The sequence below is a fragment of the Talpa occidentalis genome, unplaced genomic scaffold (assembly GCF_014898055.3).
Source record: "Talpa occidentalis isolate TD23 unplaced genomic scaffold, MPIMG_talOcc4v2.1, whole genome shotgun sequence".
Classification (NCBI taxonomy): domain Eukaryota; kingdom Metazoa; phylum Chordata; class Mammalia; order Eulipotyphla; family Talpidae; genus Talpa; species Talpa occidentalis.
Genome location: NW_026555331.1, coordinates 89,945,454 through 89,971,074, shown reverse-complemented (window position 1 = coordinate 89,971,074; position 25,621 = coordinate 89,945,454). Strand labels below are relative to the sequence as shown.

The following is a 25,621-nucleotide window of genomic DNA, read 5'->3' as shown; positions in this document are numbered from 1 at the left end:
AATGCAAGAAAATATCCATCTTAATGCCATATTATATTAGATTTATATTGCAATAAATTAGAAAAAATAAACTTAACACTAAAGCTGCACTGAATACAATTTAATAAAAACTGACTCTTCTGAGGACACTTGACAATATACTAAATTGGAATCAGAATACTTAACAGTGTATGCTACCTTGAGGAGGATCTTCCACTGCTGTGTCACCAAAAGGAGACTGAACAAGACATCCGGCTTCAGAACTTATTGGTTTTGGCATCTATCTGCATCTGTCATAGGATACTTGTTTTTCTTGATTAGAGTCTATGCACAATTGCTATATCAAAATCTTTTATAAATTTTTCAAGCACTTACATTTAAAGCCCTTATATTATTTCATTATGTTAGTAGAAAAAAATAATACCCCAAGTAGCTCTATGCTGCTAAAGATATGTAAAAGACTTTGTCACTCTTCCACCTCCATCAGAAAGACTAATTTCCCTTATAAAAAAGAAGCAAATTCATCAACATCTGTCTAAGTCAGAGTTACTTAGTTTCCATGTCAGAGGAAAGTCAATAAAGTAACTCTTTGGTATCTAGTTCTTGTAGTAACTTGGTAGCTAGTCCTTGAGAAAAATGTCTCAATTACTGATCACGCAGTTAAAAGAGTACTCAGTTAATTTTTGATAAAATAGTTTTATTTTGACTTAAGAAGTGCCTGGACATGAATTTCATTGTGCAGAGGAACATGTCCTATGTCAGAGATGGAAGATGATGAGGCTTGACTGGGATGGCAAGAGGGTTGGCCTAATTGCAGCTTATTTGTGGCCAGACCTGAATTTGTCTGAATGATTGAACTGAGGCTTCTTACAATTTTGAGGGCCAGGCCTAAATTTAAATTAAAATCCTGATGTGTTTTGAAAATATTTGTATGACACAGTATTACAAAATGTGTTCCTACAATATGGTGAGATTTTCTTTCACTCTGAGTAATGATTCCTGCTAAAAGAAATATTGTAGATGAAAAACATATCCAATCTGTTAAGATTACATATTTAAGTTACAACACATACCACAGAAATACAAAGGATCATAAGATAATACATGTTTGTAGTATTACAAGCACCTTTATGACAAAATAGATTTGGATAATTTTAAAAAATGGACAAATTCTTAGAATTATACAACCTGATTTAGTCCAAGGAAATATAAAACCTGACAGACCAACTATAAATAAGGAAATTAAATGGCAGTCAAAAATGTCCCTCCAAAACCAAAAACCTGAGACAAGATGGTTTCACAAGGGTCTTCTCTCAAACCTTCAAAGATGAAGTAACCAGCAATGATTGCTTCAATCAGTGGTTGGTTCAAGAAGTCCAAACCTAAGTTAATCACTGTACAGTGCTCCATGACTACAGGGATTGGTAAAGAAATAGATATATAATCCAGTTTGGGTTGGTAAAACACAGGAGAATTTTATTGGGGATTTACAGGAAACAATTTTCCTATCTCTTCAGAAAAAGTCATTTTTTTAAAGATTTATTTTTTATTTATTTATGCATAAAAGAACCGGGGTGTAGGCCAGAGGAATAGGAGTGAAAGGATTCACCAAAGACAGAGTGGGGAGCAGAACAAGATGATCTACAGAAATATACTGTTGAGGGGAGCAGCAGGCAAGACCGGAGAGGTCTGCTGTACCATGTGGGTTAGCTCCCTGGCTGGTGGGCTAGTTCCCTGGCTAGGATATAAGTCATGCTGCAGTGATAGTGAAAGCTTGATAGCACAGATACTTTAACCCCTGCACCACCAGAGAGGCTCCAGAAAAAGCCATTTGAGGAAGTTTTGAATAGTGTCCCAGAACACAGTGCTTTTAATAGATCATATACAGAAGCAGGAGCTCAAAACACCATAGGGTAAAAGGACTTAAAGGACCGTACTTGATTGGGGATTTTTGTTCAACTACCTTAGGAAATAAATGTCTTGAATGATTTATGCCTACATGAGTAATTTCTTTTTATATTAATAAAAGCAATAACTTAATTACAACTTTTCTTTGCAGTCCTCCAGATACTCTCAAACATTAACCTAATTCAACTCTGGCTATGATTCATTGTTCTTACAAATCTTTATTTTTGAACTGCTATAGACACTAGCACTGAGCAACTCCCTCTAGAAGACACCCCAAGTAACAATAACGATCATCACAATGCCTCTTACCCTATCATAGTACTGCACACAAAAGTGTACTTTCAAATTTCAATTTGTTCTCCAACTATGAATATTCATCCATTTTTACTGTATTACTAGAATGAATGTGTTCTCATCACAAGGACAATGAGCCCTATTTATGAATCAGTGTAAAGTTCTTAGAATGATAAGTTCTTAGAATAGTGCCTAACCATTTGTGGGAATGGAGAAAATATTTGTTGAATACTTTAGTAACTGTAAGTAAAATGAACAGAATCACAACTGAGATTTTTATTTTAGGGTACTGTTTCCAAAAAAGTATTTTAAGTTAAACCAAAGAGATAATAATAATGTCTCATTAGTTAAGAAAAGATGGAGATTTATAAAATGTGTAATATGTGTGATATTTGATTATAAAGTTCAAATAATCTTTATATATATCATATTTTAATTAGATAATGAGTTTGTTTAAAATACAATAGATCATAAATCTACAAATTACATGTTTAAAAAGAGACTGATAACTTTTATGGCAATTGATTCAAATTAGTTTTTTTTAATATTTTATTTTATATAATTCTTACATCATTTTTCATTTTTGCACAATGTATGCATTTCCATTTTGGTTATATTTCCCATACAACTGTACCCCCTCTTATTTTGACCCTAATCCAAACTGTGTTTAACTAATGTTATATTACAACAAATGGACTGAAATACTATCTAAAATATATCTATTATGAAATATTTATACCTAATGTGAGAAACTTGAAGACAGTGATTATTTTCCTTTATTCCATATACGTTTGATATTGTGATTAATATATGGTAGTATGGAATCAGTGTTTCCACTAAAGAAGATGCATTAAGTTAATAAAGCAATAATAAGATGGCAAATCAAGCTCCCAAAATTTTAATAGTCAGGAAAAATATGATAGAAGCTGGTGGTATTTAATGGGTTTGAACTTTTCACTCACTTACTTGTAACAAGGACTTAAACTATGTATACCTGTAGATATATTTACCTTAGAACAGGAGCTGACAAACTCCAAATCTTGCCCAACTTCTTTTTGCATAGCCAGCAACAAAATAGATTTTTAGTTTCACATTTAGTTTCAAACAAATCAAACATGAATACTATTTTGTGATAAATAAAATGAATACAATTTAAATTTTCATCAGTCAGAGCCATGCTTATACTTTATGCATTTTCTATGGCCATCTTTTAACTTTTATGGCAGAACAAAGGATTTTGTCAAAGATTTTACATCCCACAAAGCCCAAGATATTTACTATCATTTTACAGAAAAGGTTTCCTGATCTCTAATAAAGAGAAATATAAATCATTAGCTGCACTTTTCAAAGAACTTCAATAAAAAGGCATGTTACTTTGGCTCCAAATTACTGAATTTTGCCTCCCAATTATTAAAGACTGCATATTTGGAAAATCAGAAATCTCAACTTAACAAATGTACCTTGGGGAAAAACCATAATCTCATAGCATGTAAATGGCAAGGTTTTATTATTAGGAATTTAGGGCCTGTGTTGTTTATATTAGAGGAGAAAGGAGGCTGAATGAGTGGTGTAGGAAGTATGGATCAATAAGTTTGCAAAGGTGGAGTAATGGACACAGAACCTCTAGTACCCTTGCATTACAATTCCTGTGTCCAGATTGAAATGCAGAACTATACTTAAACTGGACAAAGTTGCTTTGTTTGGGAACAAAAATAGGGTAGCAAAAGTATACTATACATACTTTTCATCTAACAATTTTATTTTGAACTATGTTGCAAAAACACTTTGTTGTGCTTTGGAATAGCTAAATAAGAGGATAGGAATGCCTGGGGAATTTAAATGATGGACAAATGTTTATTTAATAACTCTTTAATGATGTGATTATTTAGATGATAGAACCATCTACAGCTTACAAGGTAATTGTCTTTTTCTTTATATTTGAAATTTCTGGCATTAACTGAGTTTGAAAGATTCCAAGTACTCTAACATGGAATTATTGTTAAATTCTAGGAGATTTTAAAAGCACTACAAAGAGGCAGGACTCTGTTATGAATGAAGTTCATTTCTGTTATTCCAGGCAGACTCCAATTCTGTAAAAGTCAAGTTCAAGGAAGTCCATTTTCACCACCATTGATTTTCACTGAAGGCAGACTGTTTTCACCTCATTGATTTTGATGTTGATTGAGTCATGTTCATCTGGTTGGTCAGTATTTGGAAGCTTGTTCATTTTTGATGGGTTAATTTGCCTAGGATCATTGATCAGTTACCTTGATCTATAGCTACCTTTATTTAACATTAGCTCAGGCCACATATTAAGAGACTTAAATGGCTACAGAATTTAGTCTCCTACATAATTTACTTAATTCCAAATAATGGATAATTTATTTACCTTTAATCACAGAATCTGGATCACATATTATTTTTTTAACTAGATAATACTGCAAAGTTTTACAAAACATACATATATGCTTTTCATGTTATAACTCATTTAAAAATAAAACAACCCAGGAACTCGGACAAATGACTTCCATAGAAATAAATTTATAAGTCACAAAACAGTGACTGACCATTAATGCTTGAAAATGGAAAATTCTGCAAACAGGTAGGATTAATGATATCCAAATCAATCTCCAAATTTGAAACTCACGATTCTGCTTTTGTCCAATTATCATCATTCATAAACCAACTTCTCTACCTACCACATGTATAACCCATCAAATAGAACCTTTTTGACTAAACAGAACCTTCTATGATTATTAAAATTCAATTCACAGGAGAGTATCTGGCTTATATCTGAGTTAATACTTACCTTTTATAACATATGTATGAGTTTTCTTTTCATTAATTTTTTACCTTGGAAGTTTTCATTGTTTTGGTCATCTAGTTTTAGAACAAACACCTGCTTTTTTACTACTCTTAGTTGAATCCTTCAAGATTTTATGTTAAAACATCTGACAATCCTATATAAGATTTTAAAGTTGTTATATCAGCTGAAACTATCCAATCTTTCCTTCCTTTGTTTCAAACTCTTTCATAAAAATATAAATCTTCAGTTAGTTTTTGTTACATTTAAGCTCTTTATGAAATATTTCCAAAATCTCTTTTAGTTCAGGCCCTTTTGCACTGAAATCATCTGTAGCACTTCTTTTCATAATAGAAGCATGTAACTCAAAACAATGGAAACGCATTATTATTAGTTTAGGTTATTAATCTACTTTAAAGTGATGTGTAAAATCTAAAAGGTGAAACTAATTTTGTAGTCAGAAAAAATTGATATATTAAACAGCGTACTCCAGAAAACCTGGCTAGTCTCTTAGCTGTTAGACATCTAGCCAAACATCCACATTACTTGAATATGCAGAACTTTAGTTATTTCAACTAATTCAACTGTGTACTTATGCCAGATATATACTAAACAAGATTTTCCTTCATATTATTTCCTTTAATTACTAAAAAGATTTGTGTGAACATCTTCTATGTACATACTTAGACTACTGCTAAATCCTGAGAAAAAGCATGTTTTAATTAAAGCAGCTTATGATTCATTTATGTACAGAAAGACATACACATGGAAAAAATAATACATGATGTTTATAAATAATATCATATGGTTGAATACAATTAATTGTCAGATAAAAATTTAAGATTGTAATATTATAGGAACTGAGATTTGTTAGGAAGTGTAAAGGGGTATACCATAATAAAAGCTTCTGATTTAACTCTAAATTAATTGAGAAAAACCATTGGAAGATTTTAATCAGCTAGGTGCAATGAACTGACTTGCTCTTAAAAAAATAAAATCACTGTCATTTCAATGAAGGCAACAGTACCGCCCTGGACGCTCTGTTCAAATATACAGAGTCATCTTAGATGCCTGTCTTTCTTTCAAACCCAACATACAATCCTTCAGGGAATCCTATTGGTTCCTCTTTAAAATTATACAAAAGATCAAACCATGTCTCATTTCCTTCTTAGCACTCAGACTACAAGCACCAAATTCTCTCAACCTGAATTAAGTCAATATTCACTTAATTGGCCTCTTATTTTAAAGATGTTCTCCTTGAAATTTTATTTGACTATTAAGTTCTGATCTTCTAATTTCCTTTAGGAGGTTTGGAATTATTCAATACAATTACTGACATCTTGACTGAACAAGAATACATTCTTGCTTTTTCTCAACCCTATCCAAATCATGCTTCCAATTTTTCATTAAACTAGGCCATATCAAAGTGAACAGTGCCTTCCATTTTGCCAAATAAAATGCACAACTATTAGACCTCCTTGTATTGAGTCTATATGGCATTTCCATAGTTGATCATCCCTCCTTTCTCAAATAGTTTATTTCAACTTGATTTGCCAGATATCACATTAGCTGTCTTAATTCCTTCCTTACTTTACAGACTGCATTTTCTAAGCCTCTTTTGCTTGTTCTTCCTTATTATTCTGAGTTCTGAATATGTGGATGTTCAACAAATAAATCTTGAGTGTTGCTGTTTTCTCAGTCTACTGCTTAAAGGAAATGAATCCACACTGATGATTTTAAATGGCTTTATTATGCCAAGAACACTGAATATTCAACTTTAGTTTTTTAAGCTTTTTACCTTAATACATGTCTCTATGTAATCCATTTTTGCAACTGGAAGGAATTCAGAATTTTTTTAAATAGCTGAATAGTATTCCATTGTGTTTATATACAATATAGTTTTTTATCTATTCCTCCATTAATGGACACTGTTTCTAGTTCATAACTACTGTAAATTGTTATGTTATAAACATTTGGAGTTATAAACATGTTATAAACATGTTTATATATGTTATATATGTTTATATATGTTATAAACATCTTCAAATATGTGATTTAAAAAAAATAGATAAATACCCAGAAGAGGGGTAACTGGATCATGAATTATTATTTCCATACTCCTCAACTTCAAACTATAAGAAAAAGAGATGGTAATTTAAGCCATTTGTAATGGACTGAAACAGCCACACAGTTCAATGGAACAGATTTGGGACCCATATATGGACAACTAATTAATAAGTAGGATCCAAGAACTTACAGTGTATCAAGAAAAACTCCTGGGCCTTTCTGGTGGCACAAGGGGTTAAGCACTGCACTATGAAGAAATCCATAGCCTCTGTAGCATGAGTTCTATCTGCAGCCAGCCAGGGAGAAACCCACATGGCAAGGCAGACCTCTCCTGTCTCACCTGCTGCTCCCCTCAGCAGTGTATTTTGTCAGTCTGCCTGTTCTGCTCCCTACTCTGTCTCTGGTGGATCTTCTCACCGCCCCACTCCCCACATCTCTGGCCTGTACCCCAGCTCTTGTATGCATAAATAAATAAATCTCTAAAAAAAAAGAAAAAAGAAAGAAAAACTCCTTTCCAATAGAGTGGATAAAAAGAAATTCAGATTAAAGATTTAAATGTAAAACCTGAAACCACAGAATGCACAGAAGTCACAGCCAATATGTTTCACAACATTCCCCTCACAGGACTTTACTCAAATAGCAAAAAAATCAAAAGTGAAAATAAACAAAAGGGATTGCATCAAACTAAAATTCTCAGCACAGTGAAAGAAACATGCATCAAAACAAAAAGGCATCTTATTGAGTGGGAGAAGATATTTGCTCTTCAGAGGTCAAACAAGGCATATTATCTAATGTATGCAAGAACTCAGAAAACTCAACAATAAAGACAAACAACACAATCAAAAATGTCAGAGGATCTGAAGAGACACTTCTTCAATGAAGATATAGAGATGGCCAATAGACACAAGAAAGGATGTTCATCATCAAATATTATTAGACACATACAAATCAAACTAAGCAGATCAAACATGGTTATTCTCCAAAAGATAAGAAACAAGTGGTAGAGAGAAGGGATCCTTTACATACTGTTGGTGGAAATGTAAATTGCGCAGCCATTATGGAAACAGTAGAGAGATTCCTCAAGACAGACATACTCTTGAGTATCCCCACAGCACAAATTCAATGTTTTCTTTACAAGTTAATCTAAGTAATATTATTTCTCTGTTTAAATACAAGTTTTGTTTTGTTTTTTTTTTTTCCAGGCTATTCTACAGGTTTTTAGAATAGGCTTTCCCCCAATGTCTTAATGGCTAATTTCCCACTTCCTTCAGGCTTCTACCAAAATGTTAGCATTAAAGAGGTCTTCTCTAACTGCTCTATAAATATGAACACCTCTGTATACTGAAGTTACTTAAATACCCTAACTCGCCTGTGCTTTTTCCATTTACCTAGTACCTATTAAATGTTAGACATTGGTATGTTTATGTTTATTTTCTGACACCTAAATTGGTATGCATGTTCACTGTAGTTGGAGCTATTCTGATTGCCAATATTCCCAGTGCCTAAATCATTTACTACTCAACAGATGATGAATATTTACTACTCAACTTGTTGATGAATATGCCAACATTTATGTTCAATAAATCTTGTCTTTTTTGAGTTTTTCTTCAACTTTCTTTTAATTTCATTTTCTCATTAAATTATTATTTCTATATCTAAACAAAATACAACATAGGAATAATCATACTTGATATCAAAGTGTTGTGAGAGTTTTTACATTATTGCTACAGATCTAAAATATAATTGTAGAAGTCTAAAAATACCAGTTTTATATAGAATGAAACATTTCTAAAACTGACTACTTAGCAATACTCACTGAGTATCATATTTAGCAATGTTCTAGCTAGTATGCTGGTGACAGTCAGAGACCTAGATTCCATTTCTACATTTATCACATGCACTATCCCATCCATGACATTAACCTCAGTAGCCATTCTTTCTGTGAATATGCATTGTCCCTAACTGACAGAAAGAATTAGTGAGGTGACATTGTTTCTGAAAAATGAAAATTGGTCTTTCTTTCTGAGGGGCAAGCATAAACATCAAAGTCATCTACTGTTTTTTTTTTTTTTCATCACACAAATCTAGTCTGTCAACATAGCCTAAATTCTAAAGTTAATGAAGTTAATAAGTTCGACCACTAAAATATTGAATACTAAAGACCTTAGGATGCTTTTTTTAAAAAGAAGACCACAACAAATATATTTAATGTTTATAAGATAGAGTTTTTTAAGAATATAGTTAAATGGTTGGCCACATGACCTAGAATTATAGACTTCTGCCTCCTCCAAGAAAACAATAATATGCCAATACAGATGAAAACTCCAGAAAAAAATGGATTATTTTTCAGGAAACATGCACCATTATTTAAAAAAATGTAACAAGTAAAATTTATGAAATAAAGAATAAAAACAGGAAAAGAAAATTAGGAAAGCATAAAATAAATTATTGGAAAATCAAATATTCCTGGTCCATGAAATAACTTAATGACAAATCTGCTCTATTACAAAATGAATAGGAAATAACAAGAGATGGAATTTAAATATTAAAACAGGCCAATGACATTCAATCCTAGAAGGAGATGGAATTGACTTCTGAGGGGAAATGTTGCCCCTAAAAGTGATACCCAACTAAATTGGGTATTACACATATCCAATTTTTGATGTATGTATTTAAATGTTATCCATGTTCATAGACTAAAAATTTCACAACCAAAAAGGGGAAACAAAATCAATTACGACTACTCATTGCTGGAATCCAACCTATGAAGAAATTTATCAAATTAAGAAACTCAAAAATAGAGAAAGTATACTATAATAGAATGACATTGAGCATTGAATCCATATAGATATAGTAATAGGGTTAAACAGCTGTTGTAGTTCTGGGAACAAAGTGATATGTATTTAAAAACTGACAAAAAGATGACAATAAATGATATGTTAATACAAACTTGCCCAAATAAAAACAATCAGATACAGGAAAAAAATCTGAACATCAACTGTTAGCTACTGTCTATTGTTAAGGTGATTTACTGTAAATAGATTACATTTTGACTGTTCATAAAGGTGGAGACAAGTTAAAATAAAAAGTCATCTCAATAGTATTAATTTCCCCATCTTTTTGGTAACAATCCATAGTTACTGTTGCATTTCTAAAGCTAATAAATCATGAAACAGAGATTTAGGTGCTATATATAAATAAGTGGGGGGAGGGTAGCATTCACCAGAGACAGCATGGGGAGCATGAAAAGGTGGATCTGCTGAGAGGAACAGCAGGCAAGACAGGAGAGGTCTGCTGTACCACTTGGGTCACCAACCTGGCAGGGGACCGAATTCATGCTGCAGTGGATGGCCATAGCTTGATAATGCTGTGACTTAACCTGTTGCATCACCAGGGAGGCCCCTGTATATTTTTTTCTGTTTGCATGTCTAACTAATTAACACCTGGAAATGAGCATACATATGGCGCCTAATCATTCCTTATTGAAAGGAGGAATCCTCTTTCCCATTTTAAAACAAGAGAAAATCCCTTTCTCTTCCCTTTTTCTTCCTCTCTTCTCCGTGGAGAAAAAAAGTGTGTCAATAACAAAAATAGGAGAAAGGCCATTTTGACAGAGTTAGTAAGTCTACTCTTAGGCTTCACATTCATTGCCTTATTTTATCGTTATTATTATCTCACTCTTAATTACTTGGCTGCATTTGAAGGGATCGTCAATCTCTGTATAAAAAATCAAATAAATGCCATTTTCTCCACCAAAAGGGCAGGACTTTTCCCCTGTAGCTATCTCCTGAATATCTCCTTCCTTTAACTGAATCCAAGGTGAAAGTTCTCACAGACATTATATGTCCTCCTTCATAGACACTAAGATACAGAAATGAAGATGGCGGTCACCTGACTCATTTTTATAATTTTATTTCATTTAAGAAAATGGGGTATTTTCTCCACACCTTCACTTTGTATACAACTGTGTAGCTACTTTATTGTGAGTGCAGTCTGATACTGGTCTCTAATGATACACACCTGCATTTATTACATATGAAAACTGGTGCTATAAAAAAATGATTTCCTGTTTTGCGCAAGTAAGCAAGAATGTTATCAAAAGAAACTGTGTGTACTGAGAGCAGAAAAAATAAGCCCAAACATAAAATATTTTATGTGAGTGTCTGTGTCTTGGTATTGTTTCTGGTATTTTTCTCTTCAAGTCATAAAAAAGTGACCAAGAACACAAAAGTATTTGTTCACCAAAAATAATGGCACACATTCAGTAATTTTTCATTTGTGTTATCATTTGCACAAAATATTATTCTTTAGTGACTCACAATAAAACTTTGAAAATCTCTAAAATTTGGCTATTGATGATACTATAACAAGGGATTAAAATGTTTAGTCTCCGGATTGTCAGTTGCTGCTAAAGAGGTTGAGTGCCAGTGAAGTCCTCCTTTGGAGATGCAGAAAATTGATTAGCAAAAGATTAGAATAAAAATTCAGGGCCTCCCTGGTGGTGCAAGGGGTTAAGCACAGCACTATAAAGCAATCCACAGCCTCTGCAGCATGAGTTCGATCCCCAGACGGCCAGGGAGCTAGCCACATGGCTCAGCAGACCCTCCTGTCTCACCTGCTTGCTGCTCCCCTCAGCAGTATATTTCAGTGAGTCTGTCTGTTCTGCTCCCCACTCTGTCTCTGGTGAATCCTCTCACCCCCCATACCTCTGGCCTCTACCCCAGTTCTTGTATTCATTAATAAATCAATCTTTAAAAAAAGAATAAAAATTCACTTAGAGAGATAAGTAGACTACCTTTTCCTGACAAGAATATCTAAATTATGAAGAACACTTATAGCTTGTTACTAGAAGACATGCATTCTATCTTATATCAGAGGTAATTTTTAATTTATTTTACTCTCATACCCAATGTATTACTTATGTACCATTCATATGGCTGCATTCATCTTTAGAGTTCATGGGACTCTATTTGGTCTGTCTTGCAAAATTCTTAGCAAGATAATGTATTTTAGCAATGAATTGACTGTGTGTTTGTGTGTATGTGTACATGCATGTCTATATGTAAGAGAGAAAAGATAGGGAGTGTGGTGAAAATTGGTGTATTTTATTTATCTGTGTAAAATCTTGAAGAACTCAGGAACATTAACTTTAAAAAATTAATTCAATTTTTGTTATCAATAATATTTCCATTGGCTTGTATCTTTTCCTTTGCTGTTATGGATGTGTTAAAAAGAAAGAAAGATTTCATATTCCTACCAATGCTTTGTGCCAGCATTATATGATTGTTCCTTTAGCAAAAAGACCCAGGCCTGCTGTGTTACAATAGCACCACATGGTGACCAACTTCTTCTCAGAACAACCCCAGGCCTCACAGTCTTGAGTGTATGAGCCAAGTTCTAGGCCAATGTTCTCCTGTTGCTTTATTCTGATCTCACTGGTACTGATTTCATTTCTGACTGGGCAAGTGCCATTTTAAAAAAAACAACAAAGTTCTTGCCTAGAGGAATTAACACAGATGAATGTAGTATGTTTATCAGTTTTAACAGAGCAATCAGATTCTTGATCTTTTATATAGAGTCTGATTTTACATCAACTTAGAGTGACTTACGTTATATATACACCTTGCATAATTTAAAAGCTTATTCATAGCTTAGCTATTGTAAATAGTGCTGCTATAAACATAGGGGTGCAGACGCCCTTTTGAATTAATGATTTTGTGTCCTCTGGGAAATACCTACTAGTGGAATTGCTGGATCATATGGAAGCTCCATATGGACGCTCCATATGGAATTGCTGGATCATATGGAAGCTCCATATTTAGCAGGTTGAGGAATCTCCACACAGCTTTGCAGTGTTTGCAACAGTTTGCACTCTCACCAGCAGTGCAGGAGAGTTCCTTTTTCTCCACATCCTCGCCAACATTTGTTGTTGTTAGTTTTTTTAATATGTGGCATTCAACCCAAATGCCCCAAAATAGATTACTGGATCAAGAAAATGTGGTACAGGGGCCTCCCCAGTGGCTCAGCGGTTGAGCGCTGGGCTGCGAGACTGCCCGCAGCCTCTGCAGTGCCGGTTCGTTCCCGGGCCGCCGGTGAGGGTCCCACCCAAAAAAAAAAAAAAAAAAATGCATACATTGTGCAAAAATGAAAAATGATGTAAAAATATATAAAATTAAACAAATAAAAACTTATTCAAATAAATTGTGTTTTTAAATAAATAAAATTTTCTAAGTTTTGAATACATTCTAATATAGGGCAGAAAAGTGGAAATGAAATTATAAAGGACCACCAATTAAAGTATCAAACACTAAATACTACCTTGAAGAATTTTCCAGACTGAAAATAACATATGCAACAAAGAAAAGTAGTAGGTATGCTAAAGTAAAATTACAATTGTACATCCTGACTATTTTGTCAAGTTGATTGACTGTGACTGTTTATTTCAACTGCTCTATGTAAGTTGAGTATTTTTAAAAGTTTTCTATTAAGATTTTCTTATCTTCAATATGGAAACATAGAAAATGGTCAGTACCACAAATTTGGTTGCTAAGAGATCTTTCTTTTTGTCTTACTATAAATTTTACAATAATAATAAAACCTGAGTGAAGAAGGTACTCATGTGACATCCACTTATCAGAATTGTTTATTTCCCATCAAAATGCTTAGTCAATACTATGTGACTCATTCATTGATATTTCATATATATATATATATATATATATATATATATATAATTAAGCAAGTTAGTTTACTTCAACCAAAAACAAAGGCTAAAACTTTTAGTTAAGTTACTTGTTCAAAAATTAGAAAAAAATAAGGTAACAAATGATATTTTAAATAGGGCAAACTGATGAAATCAATAAAGATTGTTGTTTGTAAAAACCATTTGGTGTAGATATTATTTCAAAGACATCTACACAGTTAGAAATAGATAAGAGTTATTCATTTATTGCAAAGTGTAGGTTGGATTCCAGACTCTGTCTTCTAGCAATGAAAATAAAAACTTTGGGAAGAAGAGTTCTCTGAGCAGAGTAATTTATATATATATATATATATATATATATATATATATATATATATATATATATATGTACACACACACATATATATATATATGTATCTATAAAGACCCAGAACATTTCTGATTTTTAATTTGTATTTTTACTGCAATAATATAGACATTAATGATAACAACTAGCAGTGACAGAGTGGTTATTTGTTTATTAAGTGCATCACATCTGATATCACAAACTTTCGATGCATGGAAAGAAGAGGAGGACTAGAGCTATCTGTAGTCACATAGTAGATTATTGATAGCAGGATGTTCTAATACCAATCCCAAATTCTCTGTAGAAACTATTTCATATCCCACAGCATATCCCTTTTTATCTGATAGAGAATACATGGCTTGAGTTAAAACACTATTATAATTATTGCTCTAATTTTAAAAGATTTTCAGAGATGATATCAAGCAAAGGGAAATAAAAAGTAGTGACAGAAACTACATGGCCTACATTTTGCCATGCATGTATTTTAAGAGATAAAAATGCAAAATTTTTTTCATATAGTACATTTTTGTGATTACTAAAAGATAAAATAGATGAAGTTGCTACTTAAATTTGGACAATAGTTGACGGATTATTTAAAATTTTCCATCAATACAAAATAGGCATATACTTTATGTTTTAGGGTTATTATAACAATCTTAAAACTGAGACAAACAAAAATCATTCAAAACATTAATGACTCTTTTAGTACCTATCGTTATTAAGTACTGACTGCTACTAGGCTTTTTATTTTTTTATTAAAATTTGAAAGAAAAAATGGAATATTGTCTTACATATTTTTAACCAGGAATGGTTTCGGAGTTTTCAAAGAATAAGACAATTGCCAGAAACATACTCTGGCAATCATTCCCCATGGTAAGCTGACTAGTGAAGAAGAATAGCTTTCCTACATCAAGATTGAATTTGCATTTGATCATGAACTTACAGTACTATTGTATTTTAGAGGACTTTCTTAGTTAAAAAGCAAAACTGGAGATCTGCTCAAGGTTAGGAGATTTCAATCTAAACGCTATTCAGAGATTACAACATGTTTTAGTAACTTCCTTGATGGAAGTTTCATTCTGAAGTTTAATTGTTCAATACTCCATTTTATTTTAAATTGGGAAAAGTACCATTAAAATTAAGGAAGAAAAAGATCACCAACCTCATCTTCAATTCAGTATCCCTAACAACTTTACATTTACATTACATTCAGTATCCCTAACAACTTTACATTTGGCATAAGTCATCTACCAATGTGAAATACTCAACTCTGTAGATTCTATAAATGATGAAAATGGGGAGGAGGCACAATGTATGTCCTGGTGGTGGTAATGGTTTTTTAACATACATCTGAAAGAGTGTGATCCTATACATACAGATCATATACCATGTTGTAAACAATTGTTACCATATTGAAAAATAATAAAAAAGAAAATTCAATGTTTCCCAGATTCCATTACTTATTATATCCAAATTTTCAAAATATCTTTCTTCTCTTGATCTTCAACCCACTTTGACAAATACAACAAATACTCATTTCAAAATTAAAACAAAACATTATTTCACATTTGCAGGTTTCCCCCACTATCTGAAAGTAGAATGTTTCTATGAACATTTCTTAAATGAAATTGGTGTAAAATGAAAAAGCAGGTACCATTAATTAATTTAAATGAAGAAATTTTTTAATGTTTCCAGAGCCGAACACTCATCTAATAAACCATACCAAGTAACATAGAAAACCTAAAATAATAGTAACAATTAGTAAAAGCAGGGATGAAATGTAAATACACTGACTATACAAAGCAAAAATAATGCATGTGTGGTGAAGTTTCATTTACCAGAATCAGGAAGCGAGCAAGCACACTGTAAGCTGAGAGGTGGTGATGATGGTATGTGAGACTAGTGGCCAGGGCTTGTGATGGGAGAGGTACAGGAAACTGGGGTACAGGAGAAAGAGGAACATTGATATCTATTAGTATTTCATTATGGACTGAATTCATAGAGCAGTCAGGACACTGATATCAACCCCTTTTGCTACCTTGCTGCTGGGTGTGGTATGGTAAGTAAGATCCTATACCTCTAAGTTATATACAATGTTACAAACCAAGGCTATCTCAACAACAGCAACAAAACAAAACAGAACAAAACAAATAACTAGCAAACAAAAAGATTTACATCTGCTTTCTTATCAGAATTTTATAGTTGTAGTTCCTACATTTAAATATGATCTATTTTTGGGTCTCCCTGCTGGCACAAGAAGTTAAGTCTCAGCACTATGCAGCTATCAGCAGCCACTGCAACACTTGCTCTATCCCTGGTCAGGGAGCAACCCACATGGTGCAGCAGACCTCTCCTGTCTCACCTGCTGTTCCCCTCAGCAATGTATTTCAATCAGTCCGCCTGTTCTGTTCCCCACTCTGTCTCTGGTGAATCCTCTCACCCCTCCCCTCTGGCCTGTACCCCAGTTCTTGTATGCATATATTAAAAAAATCTTTAAAAATATGATCTATTTTTAATTGATTTTTCATGTGCTATTAAAAAAGGCTCTGATGCTTTCCCATATGAATTTCTGATTTCCTGGCAACACATGTTGAAAATATTGTTGTTTTCTCATTGAAATGTATTCGTACCTTTGTTAAAAATCATTTGACCATAAATAAACACAAAGGTTAATTTGTGGACTTTCAATTCTATTCCATTGATTGAAGCATATATCTTTATTTTAGTACCACTTTGTCTGGATTACTATTGCAGGTTTGGAAATTATGATATATGAGTGCTACACATTTATTATTTTTTAATATTACTTTTACTATTTTGGTCTCATTGCATTTCATACAAATTTTAGGATCAACTTATCAATTTTTCAGGAGAATCAAAGAAAACTAGCATTCTATTGAATTAATAGATCAATTAGGAGAATATTATGAACATGCACTGTCCTTCCATTTATTTAAGCCTTCATTAATTTCATTCAACAATATTTTGTAGTTTTTACTATACAAATCTTGCAATTATTTTGTTTAAATTTATTCCAAAATGTTTTTGATCCTATTGTTGTTTTCCTTTTTCTTTTTTTTGTATTAAGATCTATTTATGCATGCAAGAACTGGGACATAGGTCAGAAGTGTGCGGGGTGAGAGGATTCATGGAAAACAGAATGGGGAGCAGAACAGGCAGATTGACTGAAATACACTGCTGAGGGGACCAGCAGGTGAGACAGGAGAGGTCTGCTGTGCCATATGGGTAAGCTCCCTGGCCAGGGATAGAATTGGTATTGCAGTGGCTGCCGCTAGCTTGATAGTGTTGTGTCTTTAAACCCTGTGCCACAAGGGAGCCCCCCTGTAGGAAATTTTGTTAAATTCGTTTTTAAACTTTTTTTTGTGAATACATGATTGATTTTGTATATTGATTTTGTATTCTGCAAACTTACTGAACTCATTTATTAGACATAAGACTTTGTTGATGCATTTCTTAATAATATATATTATGTATGTATGCATGTATGTATTTATATATAAATATATCTATTATATATAATAGATATAGATATATTTATAGATATATATTTCTGGCAGCTATGTGGTGAATGGATTATATGAACTTAAGGGTAGAAAAGGGATGCAAGCTAGAAGACATTCATTACAGTCTAATACTCTATGGTGTAATAATGGAAAAATTGAGTATACTGTACAGAAATATAGGATGAAACATGGATGCAGAACAAATAGAACTTTGTGACACATTGGCTGGTGAGAAGAGGAAAACAACAAATGTGACTTCTAGATTTTTACCTGAGTAACTAAAATGATATTGTTGGGAGTTAAAAAAAAATAGGATAAAATGGAGAATAATTGGTTTGGCAAGTAAGAATCAAGTCTGTTTAGATAAACTAAATTTGAAGTACCTATTTGTAAGTCAGGACAGGCTGTTTATCTTGTGGGCCCAGTATAAAGTGAAAACTGTTCATAAATTATTAGGAATTTCAAAAGTTGACATTAGAGCATTAAATGTGTATAGGACCTTTATAAACCCAAAGGCAAGTCAATCCTCTCTATTAAAAAGCTAAGAAGAGACTTATCTGGCAATTACATATGTTTGCATTAGGCTGTGACAAGATCTACCAGGAGAAAGTTACCCATTTCTAAGTGAACTACTCACACAGCATTAGCCTGATCTGAGATAAAATTGAGGTTTTCCATTTGTAATGCTGTTGAACTTTAAGTGTAAAGAATGAAAAAAGACTTTGAGGTGGTGAGAAGTTTTAGGTATAAGAACATTTTATTCATTCCTGAAGAAAAATGAAAACAAATTTATTGACTGTAAGTATGTGTGTGTGTGTGCACGTACTCAATTGTATTTGCATGTAAGAGGGGTATGTGTGAGAGCAAAGATGACAGAGAGTTAATGAATGACCAAGATTTGAAGTGATAATCCTGGAGTATGAAAGTGCCAACACAGACAAATGTAGTGGGCCTAAAGGATACTGTTGGAAGTCTATTTGAGATTTATGATAATTATTCAGAAATGAGACAAGTCAACATCTTTGTAAGTTTCTAGCTGACTGCAGTAACACACGTGCAGATATCAAGCAGATGAATCCAGGAAGGAAGAGAGAAAAAGAGACAGAGAGAAGACAAGGGAATGGAGCAGGATGAAAGGTAGTATTTATTGTGATAGATCACAGAAATATATCTGGATAAGGATGGATGTACAATGGGAATAGGGGAAATAATTAATGTGAATGCAATTTGTACCATGTAGAGTACATGGTAAGGTTTAAGAATTTTTGAAGGAGGAGAAGGAAAAACAATTTGGAAATAGTATAAAGGAGGACCGCTATGAGCAAAACTCAGTCTTAATGACAGATGGTGCTCTCAAGAAGACCCACTGCAAAGTTTTTCAAGACCACAAGTAAACAAAAAAAAAAAAAACAATGGATCTAATTACATGTTTAGAGTCACAAAAATCTTAAAAATGATGATGGCTCGCTAATATATAGAATTTTGATAGTATCTCACATAGACAGAAATATTCACTGGGAATAACTTGACCTATTGTAGGGATGTGGAGATGAATTCAAGTCAGAAGACTTAGGCTGACAGGTAACAGACATCCTTTGAAGTCTGCATTAAATACAATGATTAAATCACTGGTCTCCATCACTGGACTGATCTGCAATGTTTAAACAAATGAAAAAGGGCAGGGATAACTGAGTCTTTAGCTTTACTTCTATGCTATCATTTAAATAGCTATACATATATGAAGTAAATTACTCCTTTTATAGAAAAATAAACTGAGACTTAAAAGAAATTAGAAATCTTACCCAAAAGAATTCAATAACTGGTGATAAGTCTAGAAATCAAACTCATGCCTTTGATACTGAAATTCACCACCATACAAACTGTTTCTCGATTGATCTCATCTTGGAGCTGAAGTACACTGCTGGCAATGTTATAAAGTATATCTGGTGATTATGCCCATTTTTAGGATGTGGATACTGAGTTAGTTTGAGGTTAAGTAAATTTCCTACTCACACAACTAGTAAGTGACTCAGCCATAACTTGAATCCATTTGCCCAAGACTTTAAAGTCAGACATTTAAGCTTGTAAGTAAACATTATCCCATAAGAAGACCTCTTGTTAAATTGTTCTTGTTTTTCTGGATTGAAAACAGCATATGAATTTAAACCTCTAATTCAAAGCACAAAGTAAGAAACTGTCTACTTATGAATACTTCTGTCTCACAATAGAATAAGGAGAAAGAGATTAAATGAAAAGCTCCCATAGATTCAAGAGGGTTCATCTGAGTGTAAAAGTGCTGCAGTGACTGAATGTGTTTTATATATTGTAGCATTTTAAGATCTTGGGAGTATTACAAGTAAATGATTTAACTACTTTCAGCTGTCCTGTAAGTTGTTCATAATCACTGATTTTGCTTTTCAGATGGGCATAATAAAGTTCTCAATATAGCTCTTTCAACAGCAACAGCAGTGCTGACTCTTCAGTATGAGACAGCTCAGTCACAGGATATCTTCACATCTAAGCGAAGCAAAAATTTAAAAGAGGAATGAAAGTCCATGCAGCGGCAGTTTGTATGTCTTTGGCTTCATTTTTGTTAGATGAAGGCACTGAGTTTTTGAAAAGTTAAGATACTTGTAATCCATTTTTTTTTATTATGTCCATGTCTTCTGACTTCAGTAATGTTGTCAAATGACTATTCTTCAATTTATCAATTTCTTTTTATAGGTCTCTTATAGGTCTGATTTACAAACTAATGCTACTAATTCAGATATTGTCCAATTACAATGTTGTGTGCCAACTGAAAAATATATGTATGACTAGTAACAATCAACCCTTACCAGTGAACTAACCTCATTTATGAGAACATCTTTCTTCTTGTCTCATTTTGATCATGATCTTCTGTTAGGAGATTAGAGCAGATAAGAAGGCAATGTGTAATGGTAGGAGGTCTTGGACCAATAGTTATATCATCTGACATGACCAGTGAATGTCCATTTGATAATTTTTTTTAAAGTACAGAAAAATAGGGGCTCCCTGGTGATGCAAGGGGTTAGGCTTCAGCACTATGAAGTTATCCGCAGCCACTGCAGCATGAGTTAGATCCGAGCCAGGGAGCTACCCACATGGCACAGCAGACCTCTCCTGACTCGCCCACTGCTCCCCTCAGCAGTGTATTTCAGTTGATCTGCCTGTTCTCTTCCCCTTTCTGTCTCTGGTGAATCCTCTCACCCTCCCACACCTCTGGTCTGTACCCCAGTTCTTGTATGTATAAATAAATAAATCTTAAAAAAAGCACAGAAAAATATCCTGAAAAGATTATAAAAGGATACTACAGTTGAATAATGCTTTGAATTACGGCCTTTATAAAATTAAGAGTTTTAAAATAACCTGCAACTGGTTTATTTATCTACTTATTTTTTATCACCAACTCATTAAAACCCCATTAAAAAAATCTGAGAAAGTGAGTGAGTGATATGTTAATTTTATTGTTCCTTACATTGCTCCCCAACTTCTTTAGATAGTCAAATGATAATGATCTTGGACAGTGTCAATACTCCTTTTATTATCTCTGATAATTACAGCTATGAATTTAGATACTAACCTAACAATGTGTAGAAGATCAGACGGTACACACTTCCTGCAAGAGTTGGGGTGTTTATTGCAATAGGAATCACGGTAGAAACTTCCCATTTTTATGAAAAATATTTTCCTTCAGGAGAGTAGATTGAATTATTTGAATATATGTTCTGTATGTACATGATTTAAAAAATGATAATGAAAGAACATAACAATAGTGATTTTTTGAATGTGTCTTTATATATATTTGATATTCCAGAGATATCCTGTGTAAAAATACATAACAATACATGCATTAAGCCAATATTTAGTGATAAGATTACATAATTTAATACATAAAATAGACATTTACATGACAGACTTTAGGCTATAGAAACTGTGAAAAGTATGAAATATTAACATAAAAGTGGTCTCAATTCAAAATTGTTTCAAATTGAAAAATAATTCCACAAATGTTTAATACATTTGCAAAAATTCATTTTTAAAGTGACACACACAAAGCATTAATTGCCCTAATCTAAGAACCTTGATCTTTGTTTGATCACAAATATTTCTCACATCAAATTTTATGTTGACCTTTTTCTAACTGTTACTAGTGTTTTCAGAATCCTCTTCAAATTGGGCAGTAGGATAGATGTTGCTTTATACAAATTCATTTGTTTTTGAAACAATGAATTTTTTGTTCACTTTGATTTTGGTCTCATTGAAATTGATAAAGGTTTTTCTAATTCAGATTTTAGAAAAGTTTCTGCTTTCATGTCAAAATATACCACAAAACCATCCACATGTTTTCATTTCTTCTACTAAGTATTTGCAAAGAACTGTCACCTATGGTAAGTTCATGTTTCAGAAAATAGTAGTAAAAGTTATATGGCAGTATTCAAATAACATAACATTTGGATTATCTAGCAACTGTGATGTTACTACTCCAAATCTTTTGTAAAAATTATCAATTTAATATTTTAGTTTCCAAAATTTATCTTGAAACAAGGTAAAAGATATATATAAAGCATATTATTTATATGAATTTATTAATATTTCATGTATTTGAAAGAGTGGGTTATAAATACATATTATAATATGATCACTGCTTCAAACCAAAGCAACTGATTAGACCCTGTTACTTCTTTTCTATTTCTAATATAACAACTTTAGCCTTCAATTTCCCATTTTCCGCACTTTGTGTGTTTTATGCTCTTGCTCTTGAATTAATGTCAACAAATTCTTTCACACAAGTACTATTTCTATATAAATTATAAAGTATTAATTCCCATAGAATAATTATAATTTATCCAATTTTCTCAAATTCCTGACGGCTTTTTGGGGATTCTACAAATGAAGCCAACTACAAAAGCCAACTAAGATTTTCTCAACTAAAGCATTATAAAATTAAAACAGTATGAAAATTTTATTACATAAGGGAGATATAATAATAAAAATTATATGTAATATTCACTAGGACTTCCATTAAGTTTCTACTTTTCAATTAAAGATTTTAAAGATTGAAAACATTCCTGTTTCTTTTGAATCAGAAATATTATATAATAACCAGCACAAGAAATAGCTTCAAATAATTGCAATTTAATTAGAGAATTTTTTTTTTGGAGGACTCACTATGTTCCAAGTATCTTGAATCTTGCCTTTTTATGTTGCCATTCATTCAAAATTTTATCTTATTGCCCAGTTTCTCTACCCTCTGTATTCTGATCCTCTTCCTGCTTTTTAATCAAATGTACCTTTTTTTTTTTATTAATGAGATCTGTGGGTTACCTATTTTTGGATATTACCTCTTGTCAGATACATGATTTGCAGATATTTTCTCCTATTACATAAATAGCCTTTTCATTTTGTTGATTGTTCCCTTTACTATGTAGAAACTTTTTAGTTTGATGTAATCCAACTTGCTTATTTTGCTTTTATTGACTTTGCTTTTGGTGTCAAATGTAAAAAAAATCATTTCCAAGATCCATGGTATGTTTTCTCCTAGGAGCTTTATGATTTCAGGTCTTATGCTTACATGTTTATCCATTTTGAGTTGACTTTTGTATATAGTAGAAGATAAAGTTCAGTTTCATTATTTTGCATGTGAGTATCCAGTTTTCCCAAGACCATGTATTGAAGAAATTACTCTTTCCCCACTTGGTTCATTTATCATGAGTTAATTAAGCATTCATGCATGTGTTTATTTTCTTATTCTATTCTATTCCATTGGCCTGTGTGTCTATTTTTATGCCAGTATCATACTATTCTGATTATAAAGTCTTACAGTATGAAATCATGCAGTATAATATCACCAAATTTGTTCTTTCCCAAGATTGCTTTGGCAATTTGCTATTTTGCAGTCCCATACAAATTTGGGGGTTACTTTATTTTCTTTCTGTTAAAAAATGCTATTAGAATTTTAATGGGATTGCATTGAATCTATAGATTGCTTTGAATGGTATGGATGTTATAACACTATTAATTTTTTCATCCCTTGAATATAGATATCTTTCAATTTATTTGTGCTTCTTCAATTTCTTTAATCAGTATCTCATAGTTGTCATCATATCTTCTCAGATGCATGTTGGTGTTATTTTCTTTAGTTCTTTTTTTCTGATGTTTGCTATTAGTAAATAAAAATACAATTGATTTTTGTATATTGACTTTGTATTCTGCAACTTTCTTGAATTAATTAGTTATTTCTAACAGTTTTTTGGTGGAGTTATTAGGGTTACTGTTTTTAGTATCATGCTATCTGCAAATAGAGGCTGTTTTACTTCTTACATTCTAATTTAGATAATTGCACCAAGTAAGAGTTCCATTACCATGTTGAATGGATGTTTTGAGAGTAGACTTGGAATTTTTTGGTTGGAAGACTTTTATTACTGATTTAATCACCTTACTAATAATTGGTTTGTTTCAATTTTCTGTTTCTTCATGATGCAATGTTATTATGTTGAATGTTTCTAGGAATTTATGCATTTCTTATAGACTGTCTAATTCATTCATATATAAGTGTTTCTAATAATCTTTTATGATCCTTGGTATTTGTGTGGTATGAATTATCATATATCCTTTTGTGTTCTTTTTTTTTTCTTAATTAAATCCAGCCAAAGATTTGTCTGTTTTGTTTATCTTTTAAAGATCAATATTTAGCTTCATAAATACCTCTACAGTTTTTTTTTAAGTTTCTACTTTATGTATTTTGCTCTAATCTTTGTTATTCCTTCTGTTAACTTTGGGTTTAGTTTATTTTTTCACATAGCACAAGGAAATGTCAAAAAGCATGATGGAAGACTGCAGAGGATAACATAGGCAAACAAACCATGATGTGAGGAAAGTGATCTAGATTTGTCAATGGAGGTGTGATTGAATTAGACACCGATGCCTCTCAAGAAATGGGAAATGAAAATGCTGGGATAACTGAGGAGATGATGGATCATGCAACAAAAATTAAAAACAAGTTCCTGCCATTGATGCCCCAAATGATGACAAACTACAGAAAGTGATTGACTTGTTCAGTGATGCCACCAACTTGAATCCTAACTTGACTATTCTGAATGCTAAGATCACCAGTGTCTTTATCAAATTATAGAAGCCAAATGCTGTTTATGTGACAGAGTTATTGAAATAAACCATGTTTCAACTCAATCTTACAAGTGGGAAGAGAAAACATAAAGACTTTTGGGTCGTTAGGAAGAAGTAGCACATGGTCTTGTCCTTGCATGTAAATCAGATTATGATGATAATGTTAATGCAATATTGAAAGAATTTCAGTGTAAGAAAATTTCAGAACATCACAGAAAGAGTGAGTGAAAGCTTGAAGAGTGACAAATTAAAGAGAGAATAGAAAATTGGTGAAGAAAACTTGGAGAGAATATGAGAAAGCCCACAGGAAGGAATAAACCAGGCAAAAATCAGACTCAATCTGGCTTGTTTTCAGGGTGGCTTTCCTGGGGAAATGCCTGGTAATTTTCCTGTGAGAATGCCTGCAAAGGGAGGGGCACACCTGGAGTGGCCAAACACTTCAACAAAATTCTTAGTGATTCAGAGGATCTTTCAGTCATGCGGGATTCAGAAGTTATGTGGCCTTCCAGGATGTGGTCCAGAATCCAGCAAATGTGTCAAAATATCAGTCCCAATAGTTATAAAGCACTTTAAGTTTGGAGATGAAGTGTAATATCCTTCTGACAAAATGCTGGCTCAAGGAAATAAATAAATACACAAATGAACATGAGTACCTTTGAAGATCTGTGTATAATTAAATTTTCAGTTTCAAATATATCTGAACCTAGTAATTCAAGTCAGCTATTTATATCAAATAAAGATCTTAATGCAACTAATTTACTCAGGAATATGATTCTACTCACAACCAATATTTAAATTATTATGGTTCCAAAATTAAATCAAGTTCAGGAAATTTGACACACTGATTGAAA

General features: G+C 32.5%; 1 long non-coding RNA gene and 1 pseudogene across 1 annotated transcript; both read left to right on the top strand.

Moving 5' to 3' along the window:
• Nucleotides 1–2,260: 2,260 nt before the first annotated feature.
• LOC129145316 (uncharacterized) lies at nt 2,261–20,181 on the top strand. Its single transcript, XR_008550725.1, has 3 exons — nt 2,261–2,423; nt 18,654–18,761; nt 20,046–20,181. It is a non-coding gene; the product is annotated as an uncharacterized LOC129145316 (long non-coding RNA).
• A 1,804-nt stretch (nt 20,182–21,985) lies between these two features.
• Nucleotides 21,986–25,414, top strand: LOC119250108 (hsc70-interacting protein-like; annotated as a pseudogene).
• The last annotated feature ends 207 nt before the right edge of the window (nt 25,415–25,621 follow it).